At 50.3% G+C, this 15,622-nt stretch overlaps 1 protein-coding gene across 1 annotated transcript in view; it reads left to right on the top strand.

Moving 5' to 3' along the window:
• Positions 1-15,622, top strand: part of RPS23 (ribosomal protein S23) — a 415,955-nt gene that overhangs the window by 341,958 nt on the left and 58,375 nt on the right. The window lies entirely within an intron of this gene.

The raw sequence follows: 15,622 nt of genomic DNA, 5'->3' as shown, positions 1-15,622 counted from the left end.
CCCCCAGACCACACCCCTAAACTAATAGAGACCCCCAGACCACACCCCTAAACTAATAGAGACCCCCCAGACCATACCCCTAAATTAATACAGACCCCCCACACCCCTAAACTAATAGAGGCCCCAGACCAGACACCTAAACTAATACAGACCCCAGACCAGACCCCTAAACTAATACAGACCCCAGACTAGACCCCTAAACTAATACAGACCCCAGACCAGACCCCTAAACTAATACAGACCCCAGACCACACCCATAAACTAATACAGACCCCAGACCAGACCCCTAAACTAATACAGACCCCAGACCAGACCCCTAGACTAATACAGACCCCAGACCAGACCTCTAAACTAATACAGACCCCAGACCAGACCCCTAAACTAATACAGACCCCAGACCCCTAACTAATACAGACCCCAGAGCCCTAAACTAATACAGACCCCAGACCAGACCCCTAAACTAATACAGACCCCAGACCAGACCCCTAAACTAATATAGACCCCAGACCAGACCCCTAAACTAAAACAGACCCCAGACCAGACACCTAAACTAATATAGACCCCAGACCAGACCCCTAAACTAATACAGACCCCAGACCAGACCCCTAAACTAATACAGACCCCAGACCATCTACACTAATACAGACCCCAGACCAGACCCCTAAACTAATACAGACCCCAGACCAGACCCCTAAACTAATACAGACCCCAAACCAGACCCCGAAACTAATACAGACCCCAGACCAAACCCCTAAACTAATACAGATCCCAGACCAGACCCCTAAACTAATACAGACCTCAGACCAGACCCCTAAACTAATACGGACCCCAGACCAGACCCCTAAACTAATACAGACCCTAGACCAGACCCCGAAACTAATACAGACCTCAGACCAGACACCTCAACTAATACAGACCCCAGACCAGACCCCTAAACTAATACAGACCCCAGACCAGACCCCTAAACTAATACGGACCCCAGACCAGACCCCTAAACTAATACAGACCCCAGACCAGACCCCTAAACTAATACAGACCCCAGACCAGACCCCTAAACTAATACGGACCCCAGACCAGACCCCTAAACTAATACAAGACCCCAGACCAGACCCCTAAACTAATACAGACCTCAGACCAGACCCCTAAACTAATACAGACCTCAGACCAGACCCCTAAACTAATACAGATCCCAAACCAGACTCCTAAACTAATACAGACCCCAGACCAGACCCCTAAACTAATACAAGACCCCAGACCAGACCCCTAAACTAATACAGACCCCAGACCAGACCCCTAAACTAATACAAGACCCCAGACCAGACCCCTAAACTAATACAAGACCCCAGACCAGACCCCTAAACTAATACAAGACCCCAGACCAGACCCCTAAACTAATACAGACCCCAGACCAGACACCTCAACTAATACAGACCCCAGACCAGACCCCTAAACTAATACAAGACCCCAGACCAGACCCCTAAACTAATACAGACCCCAGACCAGACACCTCAACTAATACAGACCCCAGACCAGACACCTCAACTAATACAGACCCCAGACCAGACCCCTAAACTAATACAAGACCCCAGACCAGACCCCTAAACTAATACAAGACCCCAGACCAGACCCCTAAACTAATACAAGACCCCAGACCAGACCCCTAAACTAATACAGACCCCAGACCAGACACCTCAACTAATACAGACCCCAGACCAGACCCCTAAACTAATACAGACCCCAGACCAGACCCCGAAACTAATACAGACCCCAGACCAAACCCCTAAACTAATACAGATCCCAGACCAGACCCCTAAACTAATACAGACCTCAGACCAGACCCCTAAACTAATACGGACCCCAGACCAGACCGCTAAACTAATACAGACCCTAGACCAGACCCCGAAACTAATACAGACCTCTGACCAGACACCTCAACTAATACAGACCCCAGACCAGACCCCTAAACTAATACAGACCCCAGACCAGACCCCTAAACTAATACGGACCCCAGACCAGACCCCTAAACTAATACAGACCCCAGACCAGACCCCTAAACTAATACGGACCCCAGACCAGACCCCTAAACTAATACAAGACCCCAGACCAGACCCCTAAACTAATACAGACCTCAGACCAGACCCCTAAACTAATACAGATCCCAAACCAGACTCCTAAACTAATACAGACCCCAGACCAGACCCCTAAACTAATACAAGACCCCAGACCAGACCCCTAAACTAATACAGACCCCAGACCAGACCCCTAAACTAATACAAGACCCCAGACCAGACCCCTAAACTAATACAAGACCCCAGACCAGACCCCTAAACTAATACAAGACCCCAGACCAGACCCCTAAACTAATACAGACCCCAGACCAGACACCTCAACTAATACAGACCCCAGACCAGACCCCTAAACTAATACAAGACCCCAGACCAGACCCCTAAACTAATACAGACCCCAGACCAGACACCTCAACTAATACAGACCCCAGACCAGACACCTCAACTAATACAGACCCCAGACCAGACCCCTAAACTAATACAAGACCCCAGACCAGACCCCTAAACTAATACAAGACCCCAGACCAGACCCCTAAACTAATACAAGACCCCAGACCAGACCCCTAAACTAATACAGACCCCAGACCAGACACCTCAACTAATACAGACCCCAGACCAGACCCCTAAACTAATACGGACCCCAGACCAGACCCCTAAACTAATACGGACCCCAGACCAGACCCCTAAACTAATACAGACCCCAGACCAGACCCCTAAACTAATACAGACCTCAGACCAGACACCTAAACTAATACAGATCCCAGACCAGACTCCTAAACTAATACAGACCCCAGACCAGACCCCTAAACTAATACAAGACCCCAGACCAGACCCCTAAACTAATACAGACCCCAGACCAGACCCCTAAACTAATACAAGACCCCAGACCAGACCCCTAAACTAATACAGACCCCGGACCAGACCCCTAAACTAATACAGACCCCAGACCAGACCCCTAAACTAATACAAGACCCCAGACCAGACCCCTAAACTAATACAAGACCCCAGACCAGACCCCTAAACTAATACAGACCCCAGACCAGACCCCTAAACTAATACAGATCCCAGACCAGACCCCTAAACTAATACAGACCCCAGACCAGACCCCTAAACTAATACGGACCCCAGACCAGACCCCTAAACTAATACAAGACCCCAGACCAGACCCCTAAACTAAAACAAGACCCCAGACCAGACCCCTAAACTAATACAGACCCCAGACCAGACCCCTCAACTAATACAGACCCCAGACCAGACCCCTAAACTAATACAGACCCCAGACCAGACCCCTAAACTAATACGGACCCCAGACCAGACCCCTAAACTAATACGGACCCCAGACCAGACCCCTAAACTAATACGGACCCCAGACCAGACCCCTAAACTAATACAGACCTCAGACCAGACTCCTAAACTAATACAGACCCCAGACCAGACCCCTAAACTAATACAAGACCCCAGACCAGACCCCTAAACTAATACAAGACCCCAGACCAGACCCCTAAACTAATACAGACCCCAGACCAGACCCCTAAACTAATACAAGACCCCAGACCAGACCCCTAAACTAATACAGACCCCGGACCAGACCCCTAAACTAATACAGACCCCAGACCAGACCCCTAAACTAATACAAGACCCCAGACCAGACCCCTAAACTAATACAAGACCCCAGACCAGACCCCTAAACTAATACAAGACCCCAGACCAGACCCCTAAACTAATACAGACCCCAGACCAGACCCCTAAACTAATACGGACCCCAGACCAGACCCCTAAACTAATGCAGACCCCAGACCAGACCCCTAAACTAATACAGACCTCAGACCAGACACCTAAACTAATACAGATCCCAGACCAGACTCCTAAACTAATACAGACCCCAGACCAGACCCCTAAACTAATACAAGACCCCAGACCAGACCCCTAAACTAATACAGACCCCAGACCAGACCCCTAAACTAATACAAGACCCCAGACCAGACCCCTAAACTAATACAGACCCCGGACCAGACCCCTAAACTAATACAAGACCCCAGACCAGACCCCTAAACTAATACAGACCCCAGACCAGACCCCTAAACTAATACAAGACCCCAGACCAGACCCCTAAACTAATACAAGACCCCAGACCAGACCCCTAAACTAATACAGACCCCAGACCAGACACCTCAACTAATACAGACCCCAGACCAGACCCCTAAACTAATACAAGACCCCAGACCAGACCCCTAAACTAATACAGACCCCAGACCAGACCCCTAAACTAATACAAGACCCCAGACCAGACCCCTAAACTAATACAAGACCCCAGACCAGACCCCTAAACTAATACAGACCCCAGACCAGACACCTCAACTAATACAGACCCCGGACCAGACCCCTAAACTAATACAGATCCCAGACCAGACACCTAAACTAATACAGATCCCAGACTAGACCCCTAAACTAATACAGATCCCAGACCAGACCCCTAAACTAATACAGACCCCAGACCAGACCCCTAAACTAATACAGACCCCGGACCAGACCCCTAAACTAATACAGACCCCGGACCAGACCCCTAAACTAATACAAGACCCCAGACCAGACCCCTAAACTAATACAGACCCCAGACCAGACACCTCAACTAATACAGACCCCAGACCAGACCCCTAAACTAATACAAGACCCCAGACCAGACCCCTAAACTAATACAGACCCCAGACCAGACACCTCAACTAATACAGACCCCGGACCAGACCCCTAAACTAATACAGATCCCAGACCAGACACCTAAACTAATACAGACCCCAGACTAGACCCCTAAACTAATACAGATCCCAGACCAGACCCCTAAACTAATACAGACCCCAGACCAGACCCCTAAACTACTACAGACCCCAGACCAGACCCCTAAACTACTACAGACCCCAGACCAGACCCCTAAACTAATACAGACCCCAAACCAGACTCCTAAACTAATACAGACCCCAGACCAGACCCCTAAACTAATACAGACCCCAGACCAGACCCCTAAACTAATACAGACCCCAGACTAGACCCCTAAACTAATACAGACCCCATACCAGACCCCTAAACTAATACAGACCCCAGACAAGACCCCTAAACTAATACAGACCCCAGACCAGACCCCTAAACTAATACAGACCTCAGACCAGACCCCTAAACTAATACAGACCCCAGACCAGACCCCTAAACTAATACAGACCCCAGACCAGACCCCTAAACTAATACAGACCCCAGACCAGACGCCTCAACTAATACAGACCCCAGACCAGACCCCTAAACTAATACAGACCCCAGACCAGACCCCTAAACTAATACAGACCCCAGACCAGACCCCTAAACTAATACAGACCCCAGACCAGACCCCTAAACTAATACAGACCCCAGACCAGACCCCTAAACTAATACAGACCTCAGACCAGACCCCTAAACTAATACAGACCCCAGACCAGACCCCTAAACTAATACAGACCCCAGACCAGACCCCTAAACTAATACAGACCCCAGACCAGACGCCTCAACTAATACAGACCCCAGACCAGACCCCTAAACTAATACAGACCCCAGACCAGACCCCTAAACTAATACAGACCTCAGACCAGACCCCTAAACTAATACAGACCCCAGACCAGACCCCTAAACTAATACAGACCCCAGACCAGACCCCTAAACTAATACAGACCCCAAACAACTTTCAAAAGAGAAAAAGTGAGCATGCGTTAATAAAACAATATATATAAAGTTTATTGATATGCATTAAAAATAGAACATGGCATAATTCTGGGTAGTTACAAGGCAGAGGCCAACAGGGTGCGGGGCAGCATCAATATTCAATGGACATTAGGCATAATATTATATAACATCATAAAGTGCACAGTGCAGAGCCCAAAATACAATCCATCTTAAGAGAGCAATAAGAGTAAAAGGCGAGTGGTTAAAGCGCTTGACAAAGTCCTGTGTGGACGAAACACGTGTCGGGAAGGTGCTGGGGTGCTCTCCCTCCATGCGCCTCCAGGTATTATCTGTGATGTGTCTCCTTGTGCTTTAACCACTCGCCTTTTACCATGTCACTTAAGATGGATTGTATTTTGGGCTCTGCACGATGCACTTTATGATGTTATATAATATTATGCCTAATGTCCATTGGATATTGATGCTGCCCCGCACCCTGTTGGCCTCTGCCTTGTAACTACCCAGAATTATGCGATGTTCTATTTTTAATGCATATCAATAAACTTTATATATATTTTTTTAGTAACGCATGCTCACTTTTTCTCTTTTGTTGGTTGTTTGCTTTCTGAGCGTAGCATTCTTCGTACTGTTGGTGCCCCTTTTTCACTGTGGCAACATTTCCGGTATTTATACTACATATTTGGTTCATATTTTGCTCTAATAGGACTTTCTTAATACAGACCCCAGACCAGACCCCGATATCCTGCATGTGTCGCTTCCCCGCTCAGGTCCCCGGAGTTCACCTTCTTCTTCCTGGTGCATGTAAGTGCATTGTCCGTGTATAATGCGCTGTGCGGGGAGTCACTAAGATCGTGCGCCCGATATCCTGCATGTGTCACTTCCCCGCTCAGGTCCCCGGAGTTCACCTTCTTCTTCCTGGTGCATGTAAGTGCATTGTCCGTGTATAATGTGCTGTGCGGGGAGTCACTAAGATCGTGCCCCGATATCCTGCATGTGTCACTTCCCTGCTCAGGTCCCCGGAGTTCACCTTCTTCTTCCCGGTGCATGTAAGTGCATTGTCCGTGTATAATGTGCTGTGCGGGGAGTCACTAAGATCCTGCGCCCGATATCCTGCATGTGTCGCTTCCCCGCTCAGGTCCCCGGAGTTCACCTTCTTCTTCCTGGTGCATGTAAGTGCATTGTCCGCGTATAATGCGCTGTGCGGGGAGTCACTAAGATCGTGCACCCGATATCCTGCATGTGTCGCTTCCCTGCTCAGGTCCCCGGAGTTCACCTTCTTCTTCCTGGTGCATGTAAGTGCATTGTCCGTGTATAATGCGCTGTGCGGGGAGTCACTAAGATCCTGCGCCCGATATCCTGCATGTGTCGCTTCCCCGCTCAGGTCCGAGGAGTTCACCTTCTTCTTCCTGGTGCATGTAAGTGCATTGTCCGTGTATAATGCGCTGTGCGGGGAGTCACTAAGATCCTAAGCCCGATATCCTGCATGTGTCGCTTCCCCGCTCAGGTCCCTGGAGTTCACCTTCATCTTCCTGGTGCATGTAAGTGCATTGTCCGTGTATAATGCGCTGTGCGGGGAGTCACTAAGATCCTGCACCCGATATCCTGCATGTGTCGCTTCCCCGCTCAGGTCCCTGGAGTTCATCTTCTTCTCCCTGGTGCATGTAAGTGCATTGTCCGCGTATAATGCGCTGTGCGGGGAGTCACTAAGATCCTGCACCCGATATCCTGCATGTGTCACTTCCCCGCTCAGGTCCCTGGAGTTCACCTTCTTCTTCCTGGTGCATGTAAGTGCATTGTCCGTGTATAATGCGCTGTGCGGGGAGTCACTAAGATCGTGCGCCCGATATCCTGCATGTGTCACTTCCCCGCTCAGGTCCCCGGAGTTCACCTTCTTCTTCCTGGTGCATGTAAGTGCATTGTCCGTGTATAATGCGCTGTGCGGGGAGTCACTAAGATCCTGCACCCGATATCCTGCATGTGTCGCTTCCCCGCTCAGGTCCCCGGAGTTCACCTTCTTCTTCCTGGTGCATGTAAGTGCATTGTCCGTGTATAATGCGCTGTGCGGGGAGTCACTAAGATCCTGCACCCGATATCCTGCATGTGTCACTTCCCCGCTCAGGTCCCTGGAGTTCACCTTCTTCTTCCTGGTGCATGTAAGTGCATTGTCCGTGTATAATGCGCTGTGCGGGGAGTCACTAAGATCGTGCGCCCAATATCCTGCATGTGTCACTTCCCCGCTCAGGTCCCCGGAGTTCACCTTCTTCTTCCTGGTGCATGTAAGTGCATTGTCCGTGTATAATGCGCAGTGCGAGGAGTCACTAAGATCGTGCACCCGATATCCTGCATGTGTCGCTTCCCCGCTCAGGTCCCCGGAGTTCACCTTCTTCTTCCTGGTGCATGTAAGTGCATTGTCCGTGTATAATGCGCTGTGCGGGGAGTCACTAAGATCGTGCGCCCGATATCCTGCATGTGTCACTTCCCCGCTCAGGTCCCCGGAGTTCACCTTCTTCTTCCTGGTGCATGTAAGTGCATTGTCCGCGTATAATGCGCTGTGCGGGGAGTCACTAAGATCGTGCACCCGATATCCTGCATGTGTCGCTTCCCTGCTCAGGTCCCCGGAGTTCACCTTCTTCTTCCTGGTGCATGTAAGTGCATTGTCCGTGTATAATGCGCTGTGCGGGGAGTCACTAAGATCCTGCGCCCGATATCCTGCATGTGTCGCTTCCCCGCTCAGGTCCGAGGAGTTCACCTTCTTCTTCCTGGTGCATGTAAGTGCATTGTCCGTGTATAATGCGCTGTGCGGGGAGTCACTAAGATCCTAAGCCCGATATCCTGCATGTGTCGCTTCCCCGCTCAGGTCCCTGGAGTTCACCTTCATCTTCCTGGTGCATGTAAGTGCATTGTCCGTGTATAATGCGCTGTGCGGGGAGTCACTAAGATCCTGCACCCGATATCCTGCATGTGTCGCTTCCCCGCTCAGGTCCCTGGAGTTCATCTTCTTCTCCCTGGTGCATGTAAGTGCATTGTCCGCGTATAATGCGCTGTGCGGGGAGTCACTAAGATCCTGCACCCGATATCCTGCATGTGTCACTTCCCCGCTCAGGTCCCTGGAGTTCACCTTCTTCTTCCTGGTGCATGTAAGTGCATTGTCCGTGTATAATGCGCTGTGCGGGGAGTCACTAAGATCGTGCGCCCGATATCCTGCATGTGTCACTTCCCCGCTCAGGTCCCCGGAGTTCACCTTCTTCTTCCTGGTGCATGTAAGTGCATTGTCCGTGTATAATGCGCTGTGCGGGGAGTCACTAAGATCCTGCACCCGATATCCTGCATGTGTCGCTTCCCCGCTCAGGTCCCCGGAGTTCACCTTCTTCTTCCTGGTGCATGTAAGTGCATTGTCCGTGTATAATGCGCTGTGCGGGGAGTCACTAAGATCCTGCACCCGATATCCTGCATGTGTCACTTCCCCGCTCAGGTCCCTGGAGTTCACCTTCTTCTTCCTGGTGCATGTAAGTGCATTGTCCGTGTATAATGCGCTGTGCGGGGAGTCACTAAGATCGTGCGCCCGATATCCTGCATGTGTCACTTCCCCGCTCAGGTCCCCGGAGTTCACCTTCTTCTTCCTGGTGCATGTAAGTGCATTGTCCGTGTATAATGCGCAGTGCGAGGAGTCACTAAGATCGTGCTACCGATATCCTGCATGTGTCGCTTCCCCGCTCAGGTCCCCGGAGTTCACCTTCTTCTTCCTGGTGCATGTAAGTGCATTGTCCGTGTATAATGCGCTGTGCGGGGAGTCACTAAGATCGTGCGCCCGATATCATGCATGTGTCACTTCCCCGCTCAGGTCCCTGGAGTTCACCTTCTTCTTCCTGGTGCATGTAAGTGCATTGTCCGTGTATAATGCGCTGTGCGGGGAGTCACTAAGATCGTGCGCCCGATATCCTGCATGTGTCACTTCCCCGCTCAGGTCCCCGGAGTTCACCTTCTTCTTCCTGGTGCATGTAAGTGCATTGTCCGTGTATAATGCGCAGTGCGAGGAGTCACTAAGATCGTGCACCCGATATCCTGCATGTGTCGCTTCCCCGCTCAGGTCCCCGGAGTTCACCTTCTTCTTCCTGGTGCATGTAAGTGCATTGTCCGTGTATAATGCGCTGTGCGGGGAGTCACTAAGATCCTGCGCCCGATATCCTGCATGTGTCGCTTCCCCGCTCAGGTCCCCGGAGTTCACCTTCTTCTTCCTGGTGCATGTAAGTGCATTGTCCGTGTATAATGCGCTGTGCGGGGAGTCACTAAGATCCTGCACCCGATATCCTGCATGTGTCACTTCCCCGCTCAGGTCCCCGGAGTTCACCTTCTTCTTCCTGGTGCATGTGAGTGCATTGTCCGTGTATAATGCGCTGTGCGGGGAGTCACTAAGATCCTGCGCCCGATATCCTGCATGTGTCGCTTCCCCGCTCAGGTCCCCAGAGTGCACCAACTTTTTTGTGCAAGGTTGCCTGCAAGGGGCCTGCAACACAATTTGTAAGTTAAATCCCACGCTCAGTCGGAATCAGTCGGATCCAATGGCCACCCCTCGCTTTCTGTCGCATAAAAGCAGCGCTGCGCTACAATTTGATTGCGTGCGACACATTCCTCTGTTACATACCTGTCACAGACGTGCCAAACCCGAAAACGTCGGGAAATCCGTCGAAAGTGCGATCAGCAGACCCTTAGTAAGTAAGGGTCACTCGGATGTGTTTGTCGTCTAGCGCCCTCCTATGGTCACTTTGTAAGTTACACTGGTTTGACATGTAACCCCAGTTTCTAGTAAATGGTGAGATCATGGGGACAACTTCCCAAATAGCATCAGCATTAAAGGGGTTTGTCTGTGAATCAAGGGGATACATTGTATATGTTGGGGTTACACCCCTGTACCAGCCCTACCTATCATGGGAATGGACCCAATCTGGATGACGCAGCAGGCGTGCAGGGCTGCTGCCACTTACCACTATGAGACCGACATATAGCCGAGCGCTGGACCTCCAAAAATAATTCCTTCCACTAGGAAGTAAGTACAAGGACTGCCCCCTATGGAATACCCAGATATCTGCAGCTCGTCTTATATCAGTTACTGTAGTTTGTGGAGAGACACTTTTAGAGTAGTGAAGACCCCTGAGCAGATCTGCCTGTCCTCTCACTGCTGTGCCGCTTCCCTCCTAGTCACTGCTTTAGTATTCAACCAGAAGTCTGCTGCTCTTATATAGGAGGGGCTGTGGAGAAGGTTAATGCACAGAAGAAAGAGCACAGCAGTGTGAGGACACGCCCCCAGTGCACCTACAATTCTGAAAGATAAATTTACAATTCACAAAGGTCAGAATACACATGTCCAGGGACAATACCTTACACTGGCTGCAGAGAGCACAGAGCACAGCAGTGTGAGGTCTGATTACACATCTCTCCAGGGACAATACATAACACTGGCTGCAGAGAGCACAGAGCACAGCAGTGTGAGGTCTGATTACACATCTCCCCAGGGACAGTACATAACACTGGCTGCAGAGAGCACAGAGCACAGCAGTGTGAGGTCTGATTACACATCTCTCCAGGGACAATACATAACACTGGCTGCAGAGAGCACAGCAGTGTGAGGTCTGATTACACAGATCTCCAGGGACAATACATAACACTGGCTCCAGAGAGCACAGAGCACATCAGTGTGAGATCTGATTACACATCTCTCCAGGGACAATACATAACACTGGCTGCAGAGAGCACAGAGCACAGCAGTGTGAGGTCTGATTACACATCTCTCCAGGGACAATACATAACACTGGCTGCACAGAGCACAGCAGTGTGAGGTCTGATTACACATCTCTCCAGGGACAATACATAACACTGGCTGCAGAGAGCACAGAGCACAGCAGTGTGAGGTCTGATTACACATCTCTCCAGGGACAATACATAACACTGGCTGCACAGAGCACAGCAGTGTGAGGTCTGATTACACATCTCTCCAGGGACAATACATAACACTGGCTGCACAGAGCACAGCAGTGTGAGGTCTGATTACACATCTCTCCAGGGACAATACATAACACTGGCTGCAGAGAGCACAGAGCACAGCAGTGTGAGGTCTGATTACACATCTCTCCAGGGACAATATCTAACACTGGCTGCAGAGAGCACAGAGCACAGCAGTGTGAGGTCTGATTACACATCTCTCCAGGGACAATACATAACACAGGCTGCAGAGAGCACAGAGCACAGCAGTGTAAGGTCTTATAACACATCTCTCCAGGGACAATACATAACACTGGCTGCAGAGAGCACAGAGCACAGCAGTGTGAGGTCTGATTACACATCTCTCCAGGGACAATACATAACACATGCTGCAGAGAGCACAGAGCACAGCAGTGTAAGGTCTTATAACACATCTCTCCAGGGACAATACATAACACTGGCTGCAGAGAGCACAGAGCACAGCAGTGTGAGGTCTGATTACACATCTCTCCAGGGACAATACATAACACTGGCTGCAGAGAGCACAGAGCACAGCAGTGTGAGGTCTGATTACACTACTCTCCAGGGACAATACATAACACTGGCTGCAGAGAGCACAGAGCACAGCAGTGTGAGGTCTGATTACACATCTCTCCAGGGACAATACATAACACTGGTGGCAGAGAGCACAGAGCACAGCAGTGTGAGGTCTGATTACACATCTCTCCAGGGACAGTACATTACACTGGTGGCAGAGAGCACAGAGCACAGCAGTGTGAGGTCTGATTACACAGATCTCCAGGGACAATACATGACACTGGCTGCAGAGAGCACAGAGCACAGCAGTGTGAGGTCTGATTACACATCTCTCCAGGGACAATACATAACACTGGCTGCAGAGAGCACAGCAGTGTGAGGTCTGATTACACATCTCTCCAGGGACAATACATAACACTGGCTGCAGAGAGCACAGAGTACAGCAGTGTGAGGTCTGATTACACATCTCTCCAGGGACAATACATAACACTGGCTGCAGAGAGCACAGAGCACAGCAGTGTGAGGTCTGATTACACATCTCTCCAGGGACAATACATAACACTGGCTGCAGAGAGCACAGAGCACAGCAGTGTGAGGTCTGATTACACATCTCTCCAGGGACAATACATAACACTGGCTGCAGAGAGCACAGAGCACAGCAGTGTGAGGTCTGATTACACATCTCTCCAGGGACAATACATAACACTGGCTGCAGAGAGCACAGAGCACAGCAGTGTGAGGTCTGATTACACATCTCTCCAGGGACAATACATAACACTGGCTGCAGAGAGCACAGAGCACAGCAGTGTGAGGTCTGATTACACATCTCTCCAGGGACAATACATAACACTGGCTGCAGAGAGCACAGAGCACAGCAGTGTGAGGTCTGATTACACATCTCTCCAGGGACAATACATAACACTGGCTGCAGAGAGCACAGAGCACAGCAGTGTGAGGTCTGATTACACATCTCTCCAGGGACAATACATAACACTGGCTGCAGAGAGCAGACAGCACAGCCGTGTAAGGTCTGATTACACTTCTCTCCAGGGACAATACATAACACTGGCTGCAGAGAGCACAGAGCACAGCAGTGTGAGGTCTGATTACACATCTCTCCAGGGACAGTACATTACACTGGTGGCAGAGAGCACAGAGCACAGCAGTGTGAGGTCTGATTACACAGATCTCCAGGGACAATACATGACACTGGCTGCAGAGAGCACAGAGCACAGCAGTGTGAGGTCTGATTACACATCTCTACATGGACAATACATAACACTGGCTGCAGAGAGCACAGAGCACAGCAGTGTGAGGTCTGATTACACATCTCTCCAGGGACAATACATAACACTGGATGCACAGAGCACAGCAGTGTGAGGTCTGATCACACATCTCTCTAGGCACAATATATAACACTGGCTGCACAGAGCACAGCAGTGTGAGGTGTGATCTCACATCTCTACAGGCACAATACATAACACTGGCTGCAGGGAGCACAGAGCACAGCAGTGTGAGGTCTGATTACACATCTCTCCAGGGACAATACATAACACTGGCTGCAGAGAGCACAGAGCACAGCAGTGTGAGGTCTAATTACACATCTCTCCAGGGACAATACATAACACTGGCTGCAGAGAGCACAGAGCACAGCAGTGTGAGGTCTGATTGCACATCTCTCCAGGGATAATACATAACACTGGCTGCAGAGAGCACAGAGCACAGCAGTGTGAGGTCTGATCACACATCTCTCCAGGGACAATACATAACACTGGCTGCAGAGAGCACAGCAGTGTGAGGTCTGATTACACATCTCTCCAGGGACAATACAGGACACTGGCTACAGAGAGCACAGAGCACAGCAGTGTGAGGTCTGATTACACAGATCTCCAGGGACAATACATAACACTGGCTGCAGAGAGCACAGAGCACAGCAGTGTGAGGTCTGATTACACATCTCTCCAGGGACAGTACATAACACTGGCTGCAGAGAGCACAGCAGTGTGAGGTCTGATTACACATCTCTCCAGGGACAATACATAACACTGGCTGCAGAGAGCACAGAGCACAGCAGTGTGAGGTCTGATTACACATCTCTCCAGGGACAATACATGACACTGGCTGCAGGGAGCACAGAGCACAGCAGTGTGAGGTCTGATTACACATCTCTCCAGGGACAGTACATAACAGTGGCTGCACAGAGCACAGCAGTGTGAGGTCTGATTACACGTCTCTCCAGGGACAATATATAACACTGGCTGCAGAGAGCACAGAGCACAGCAGTATGAGGTCTGATTACACATCCTCCAGGGACAATACGTAACACTGGCTGCAGAGAGCACAGAGCACAGCAGTGTGAGGTCTGATTACACAGATCTCCAGGGACAATACATAACACTGGCTGCAGAGAGCACAGAGCACAGCAGTGTGAGGTCTGATTACACAGATCTCCAGGGACAATACATGACACTGGCTGCAGAGCGCACAGAGCACAGCAGTGTGAGGTCTGATTGCACAGATCTCCAGGGACAATACATGACACAGGCTGCAGAGAGCACAGAGCACAGCAGTGTGAGGTCTGATTACACATCTCCCTAGGGACTGTACATAACAGTGGCTGCAGAGAGCACAGAGCACAGCAGTATGAGGTCTGATTACACATCTCTCCAGGGACAATACATAACACTGGCTGCAGAGAGCACAGAGCTCAGCAGTGTGAGGTCTTGATTACACATCTCTCCAGGGACAATACATAACACTGGCTGCAGAGAGCACAGAGCACAGCAGTGTGAGGTCTGATTACACAGATCTCCAGGGACAATACATGACACTGGTGGCACAGAGCACAGCAGTGTGAGGACAGATCTCCAGGGACAATACATGACACTGGCTGCAGAGAGCACAGAGCACAGCAGTGTGAGGTCTGATTACACAGATCTCCAGGGACAATACATGACACAGGCTGCAGAGAGCACAGAGCACAGCAGTGTGAGGTCTGATTACACATCTCTCCAGGGACAATACATAACACTGGCTGCAGAGAGCACAGAGCACAGCAGTGTGAGGTCTGATTACACAGATCTCCAGGGACAATACATGACACAGGCTGCAGGGAGCGCAGCAGTGTGAGGTCTGATTACACATCTCTCCAGGGACAGTACATAACAGTGGCTGCACAGAGCACAGCAGTATGAGGTCTGATTACACATCTCTCCAGGGACAATACATAACACTGGCTGCAGAGAGCACAGAGCACAGCAGTGTGAGGTCTGATTACACATCTCTCCAGGGACAATACATAACACTGGCTGCAGAGAGCACAGAGCACAGCAGTGTGAGGT

This window comes from Engystomops pustulosus, chromosome 5, assembly GCF_040894005.1.
Source record: "Engystomops pustulosus chromosome 5, aEngPut4.maternal, whole genome shotgun sequence".
NCBI lineage: Eukaryota > Metazoa > Chordata > Amphibia > Anura > Leptodactylidae > Engystomops > Engystomops pustulosus.
The sequence above is the reverse complement of the archived record's forward strand: the minus strand, read 5'-3'. Positions and strand labels throughout refer to the sequence as shown.